The 6000-nt window shown below is 59.7% G+C and overlaps 1 protein-coding gene across 1 annotated transcript in view; it reads right to left on the minus strand.

The window, feature by feature from the left end:
- CLIP2 (CAP-Gly domain containing linker protein 2) overlaps nucleotides 1-2317 on the minus strand; it is a 77009-nt gene extending 74692 nt beyond the window's left edge. Inside the window, 1 exon segment of the mRNA XM_058568956.1 lies at nucleotides 2095-2317. The gene's annotated coding sequence lies outside the window, so the exon portion shown is untranslated.
- Nucleotides 2318-6000: the final 3683 nt, after the last annotated feature.

A 6000-nucleotide genomic window follows, 5' to 3' on the forward strand; every position in this document is an offset into this window, starting at 1 on the left:
CCACAACTAGTACGTGGCAGAGCTGGGATTTCAACCCAGGCTGTAAGGCTCCAGCACCCAAACTCTTTTTTTTTTTTTTTTTTTTGGTGAGGAAGATCAGCCCTGCGCTAACATCCATGCCAATCCTCCTCTTTTTGCTGAGGAAGACCTGCCCTGAGCTAACATCTATTGTCAATCCTCCTCCTTTTTTTCCCCTTTTTGTCCCCAAAGCCCCAGTAGATAGTTGTATGTCATAGCTGAACATCCTTCTAGTTGCTGTATGTGGGACACCGCCTCAGACTGGCCGGACAAGCGGTGCGCCAGTGAGCACCCGGGTCCAAACCTGGGCCGCCAGTAGCAGAGCGCACGCACTTAACAGCTACGCCACGGGGCCGACCCTCCAGCACCCAAACTCTTAACCGCCAAAGTGGACTGCAGATGCTGGAAAGACTGGTGCCCCTACTTGGGATTTCCAGCTCTGGGTGCAGAATTCCAGGCACCACCTTCCCACCCTGCTGGGTGCCCGTGGGGGCTTGCAGGTGCACTCTCTTGTGCACTGAGGCTTCCCTCAGGTCCCCTCTGCCAGGCTCTTCTGCCTTTGAAACCCCTCTCCATCTCTACCCCTCCAGCTGTCCCAGAGCCTGCACCCCAGCATCGCTCCTGGGCCTGGCGCTGCAGATGCTGATGCACCCTGGGCTCACATAGGAGGACACCAGAGGGCCCCCCTGGGGAAGGAGGAGGAATAGAACAATCCCTTCTTTCAACAGAACTGCCCCTGCCTCACCCAGGCCCCAGTCACCCACATTCTCTGCTGCTCCTCTAACCCAACAGCCTCCCCTTCTGACTCCGAGCCCTGCCCACGTGATTTCCCCACCTTAAGCCCCCTTTGGTATCCTGATAGCAAACTTCTGCACCCCATCCTCCAAATGTCCCTTCTCCGTCCTCTCAGCTCCCCCACCACTGCATTCATCAAACGTTGTTGGGCTGTGCTCCTTGGGGTAGTGAGGTCCCTGCTCCGTGTACCTGCCAGGCCCTGGCAGCGCTGGGCCAGGTAACGGCAGCTGGATGAAGGAAGGGTGCATTGTTTGGAAGGGTGCATTGTTTACATTACACTGGTGGGGAGTCAGGGGCACACACGAGGTGAGGCGGGCCACGTGGTGCTCCCTGCACCCTCCTCCTCCTCCGCAGCCCTAGGCCAGCCCCACCCCCACCAGCCTCCTTTGGGCATCTTATAACATGAGCGTCCCCCCCCTGGACTCCCACTTCTCACCCACAAGGGAGACGCGGGGTCTCAGAGACTGGGGGATGCAATGCACCGCTGGCTGTGCGACTCCCCAGCAAGGTGCTCCCTCTGTCCATCCTTCCCAGGGTGGCGCTGGGGCCTGCGTGGCGGGCGCCCAGTGGGCACCCGCCACGCCCGAGCCCCGCCCAAAGGACCCAAAGGGCGGGCCCCGGAGGCCCGGCGAAGCATCTTCGGAGGCCGCGGCCCCTCCCTGTGGGGAGGGCAAAAAATCTGCTGCCTCACCAGCCACCAGCGCCAGCTTGGGGGGCACCCCTGCGGGAAAACGCCCCGCCCCAGTCTCCCTCTAGCCCCCTCTACCATGCACTTCAACCAAGTTTTGCAAAGGGCACTGGCCAGGCGGCGGGGGCTCCGCGTTCTCCCAGACCCCGGGTCTGGAAAACGGGGATGTGTGGCCGCGCTCACCAGGCTGTGCCCCTGGGCCTGGGCGCCCAGAGCCCGGCGGCGCGTCCAGCCGCGCCGCGCTGCCCGCCCTTGGGAGGTGGGACCGGCGGCCCCCAGCAGATGTGCTGAACCCCGCCTCTGGGTGAGGGCACCGACGGGGCTGCCGACGCCTTCACCAAGGGGACTCGCAGCCCAGGAGGCGTCCTCCACGCGCGCAGCGCCCCTCCTCGCCTGCGGGCGGCGGGGCAGTTGGGGGCGCACCCCAGGGCCAGCTCCCGCTCACGCCCACCCGCCGGCCTCCGACCCTCCGGCCTCTCCCGCGCCCCGACAATGCCTCGGGGCCGGCCGCCCGCTCCTGCCCGCCTCCCGCATCCCTCGTCCTTTGTTGCCCAGGGAGCCCCCTCCCTCGGGGTCCCTCTGGCCGCTCCTACCTTCGCCCGTCCGGCATCCGGCGGGCGGCGGGCGGCCCGGCCCGGCCTCCTCCTCCCCGCCCGGGCGCGCGGCAGAGGATGCTGCCGCGCCGCTGCCCACCAGGCAGCCCCTCCTGGCGCCAGGGGCTCCGCGCTCGCGCTCCGGGCCGGGGCCTGCGCCGCCTCTGGGCCGGCAGCGGCGGGCCGGCGGCAGGGCGGGAGGCGCTGACCGGGGCGGCCCGCGGCCGGGCGGCAGCGAGCGGACGGAGCGAGCGGCCCGGCTCCGGGAGGGAACAAAAGGGGCCGGCGCTCGGGCGGGCGCGGGGGCGGGCCTGGCGCCGGGGGCGGGCGGGCGCGCGCTCGGGCGGCCTCGCGTTTCTCGGGCCGCGGCGCCCCGCAAGTGGGCGGGCGGGCGGAAAACGCGGCGGAACCTCGTCCCCTCCCCCCCCCGTCAGCCGTCAGTTGTGGGGCGTCCGGGGTGCGCCCACACCCACTTCAGCGCTAGGCACCTATTGGCGCTTCAGTCGTGTTTGGTGAAAGAGCATCCTTCAGCCTTGCCTGCTCACAAGGATGTCGCAGACCACTGGGAGGGATGGAAGCTCAGGAAGCTGCGAGCAGGGGTGGGGAGGTTCCTGGAGTTTCCGGGCAGGCTTCACGGAGGAGGTGACGTTGGACTGGACAGGACAGTGTAGGACAGGGGCGAACTCCAGGTCTTACTGAGCTGTCCTGAGACCAAAGCGGGTACGGATAAATGAAACGAGCGTCTTGGTGATTTGCTCCCAGCACGTCTTTTGAAAAAGTGGTACCCAAGATACAATGAACCCTGCACCCTCCTCCCCAGGGCAGGGTCTGTCTCCTGCGATATCACACAGCTGCCCGGGCTCCCATGGATGGGGAGGCAAGGCTAAGTGGCAGCCCAGGGAGGAGAAGTAACCGAATCCCAACCCCCGTGGATGCCGGGGCTGTGGTTGACCTCTGTGCCTTTGTTTCTGCCTTTCTCCTCTTGATAAACTGGTCTCAGAGCCTTTGCCCTTGCTGGTTCTTCTTCCACTAGTGCCTTCCCCCTTGCTCTGTTTGACAAATCATCCTTCCCTTTCAAAGCCCAGCTCAAAGTCACCTCCATTTCCCTTGAGTGTGGATGGGAATGTGGGTGTGTTGGGGGAGGTGTGGTCTGCCCAGTGAGACTCCCTCAGAGAGCAGGCACCAGGCCATCTTGTGCCGGGCCAAGGTGGACAGTGAATCACATTTGTTGAATGAATGAATTTGCTGAGTTGCCATCGATCATCCCTCCACTACCCTGGTATCCATCATCTTTGAGAAATGAGTTAACCTCTGGAACTCAGTTCCCCACCTGTAAATTGGGGATAGTGTTCACTTCAGTTCAGCAAACCTGAAATGGTATAATGATGGAGGCTGGGCACTGGCCAGCCCTGAGGAGGTCCCCAGCTGGTGGGGACTGCCAGACCTGGAGACCAAGGGGAGTGGAGGGTGCAGAGTGAGCCCAGAGGAGAGCAGGCTTCTGGAGGACGTGTCAACCTGATGGGAAGGGAGGGAATTCGAGGTGGAGAGAGCTGTGTTCAGGAAATAGGGAGACAATTGTTCCACTTGGCTGGGATGGACGGTCTGGTTGTTAAGTGATAAGACCCAAGGCATAGTGCAGTGGTAAGAATCCAGCTCCATCACCTACCAGCTAATGGGCAATACCCTCTGGGCCTCAGTTTCCCATCTATAAAATGGAGCTAGTGATAAACTACCTCCTAAGGTTGTCAAGGTCAGATATGTTAATCTGTGAAGTGCTTAGAACAAACAGTGCCTAGGATGCAGTTAGCATTCAAGAAATATGAACTTTTTTTCAAAGAACAAAGTCATAGAAGGACTCGAGTGATATGAGGAGTTGGGTTTTCTCCTATGAGGGGGGATTTCTAACAGGGCCTTCTCTCACAGTGGACAGCAGGAAGCACAAGGAGCGAAGGGCACAGCTTTTTCAGGTTGCTCTCCTCCTCAGACTCTGCCACACTCCTCTCTCCCTAGGAATTAGCGTGTGGTAGGAAGGGAGCCTGGGATGGCCTCGAAGGCCACGGGGGTCCTGATGATGGAGAGCAGGTGGGACGCAATCAGAAGCAATTCAGCGTTCTCCTGGCATCATGGGGGCAGCCTGCTGCAGGGGCCCAGACTGGAGCTGGGGGTGCTGGGACACTGTGGGGGAGGGGGAGCAGCGGGGGAAACAAATGGAGGCGCCAGTCCAGACCAGAGGTTCTTAAGCTTTTAGGGGTGCACACCTGTTTGAGACTCTGAAATCCATGGAGCCTCTCCCCAGAAACATGCATGATGCCTACCCATACACACGTGTGCACGGACAGAGAATTTTGCAGACAGCTTCACGCAGTTCACAGACCCCTTGAAGCTCCTCCTGGTCTGTACACCCAGATTCTAGGGCAGGGGAGAGAGCTCAGAAAAGGTGGGCATAGGCAGGGTGTAGCAGAGGATGTGATTTGCCCAAAGGAGGGAGTTTCTGGCCCAAACTAAATGGCACCTGGGCCTTGGGCGGCGCCTCTCCTGTCTTTGACACCCGAGGCTTCTGGAACTAGGAAAATGGCCAAAGTTCCCAGGACATCAGCCCATCGGGGGTGGACTAAGAAAGTTCCTTGTTGGAAACTAAGCCATCATTTAGTCCCGGCCCCTCCTTGCACAGATCGGGAAACTGAGGTCTAACGAGAGGCAGGGATTTACCCAGGTCCTACAGGTCATGCACCTGAGCTCACCTATGCCAGCCCCTCCTGCCCTCGGCCCACCCCTGACCCCCCACCGGCCCCCTCCCTCCCTGACAGCCCCCAGCATTATTCGGAGCAGCAGTGCATGCAGGGTGCCAGCTCCCCCTCACCTGCACTCAGTGGGTGGAGCCACAAAGGGATGACTCACCTGAGAGGAGCCCCTCTGCCCTTGCAGCTGCCAGGCTTGTTCTAGGTGAGGGAAGATGCGCTTCTGTCTTGTTGAGCCTTGGATTTGGGTTTTCTGCTTCCTGCAGCCAAATGAATACTGTAAATGAGGAGAGTGGAGCTGGACACAGTGCCTGGGGCATCAGGACAGGGAAGGAGGGGGTCGGGGCAGGATGGGGGCTCTCCCAGCCGACCTCTCACCCGGGCCTTTTGTCTCCACAGAAAGTGCTCACTCGGCCATCTCCTTGCTGACACTGGCCATGAGGGCAGCCCTGAGGAGGGGGTTTTTCATAGAAAGAGTGTGAATAACTGCGGGCCCGGGCAGACCTCCCGGAGGCCCACCAGGGGTGGGGCACCCACAGGGGAGGCCTGGCTGCCCTGCAGGTTGATCCCTTTCTGATATGCTTTTTATTGTTTTATTTATTTATTTTTGTGTGTGGGGGGAAGATTAGCCCTGAGCTAACATCCAATGCCAATCCTCCTCTTTTTGCTGAGGAAGACTGGCCCTGGGCTAACATCCGTGCCCATCTTCCTCTACTTTATCTGGGACGCCGCCACAGCGTGGCTTGACAAGGAGTGCGTTGGTGCATGCTCGGGATCTGAACCCAGCAGATCTGCTATGCCACCGGGCCGGCCCCAATTGTTTTATTTTATTTTGGGGGGACCAACAGGACATCCACATGATGGACTATTTGATAGCCTCTAAATTGCTGGTTACAAGGAATTTGTAATAACATGGGAAACACTCCTGTATTTATATCAATTGAAAAATGCACATCATAAAATTGTACACACAGACTCTCAACCTTGTAACTGTAGAGGGAGAAACTGGTAACCGTGGTGGGCTTGGGAGGGGCAGCCATGGGATTTTTCTCTCCCCTTTTCTGCATTCTCCTGCAAGCAACCTGTGTGACTTTTAGAACAAAAGAAACTTAAACCCAAATGCGTGGATTATTGGGATGTTGTTTTTCTGTTAAAAACACAAAATAGG

Source organism: Diceros bicornis, chromosome 26, assembly GCF_020826845.1.
Source record: "Diceros bicornis minor isolate mBicDic1 chromosome 26, mDicBic1.mat.cur, whole genome shotgun sequence".
In the NCBI taxonomy this organism is placed as follows: Eukaryota; Metazoa; Chordata; class Mammalia; order Perissodactyla; family Rhinocerotidae; genus Diceros; species Diceros bicornis.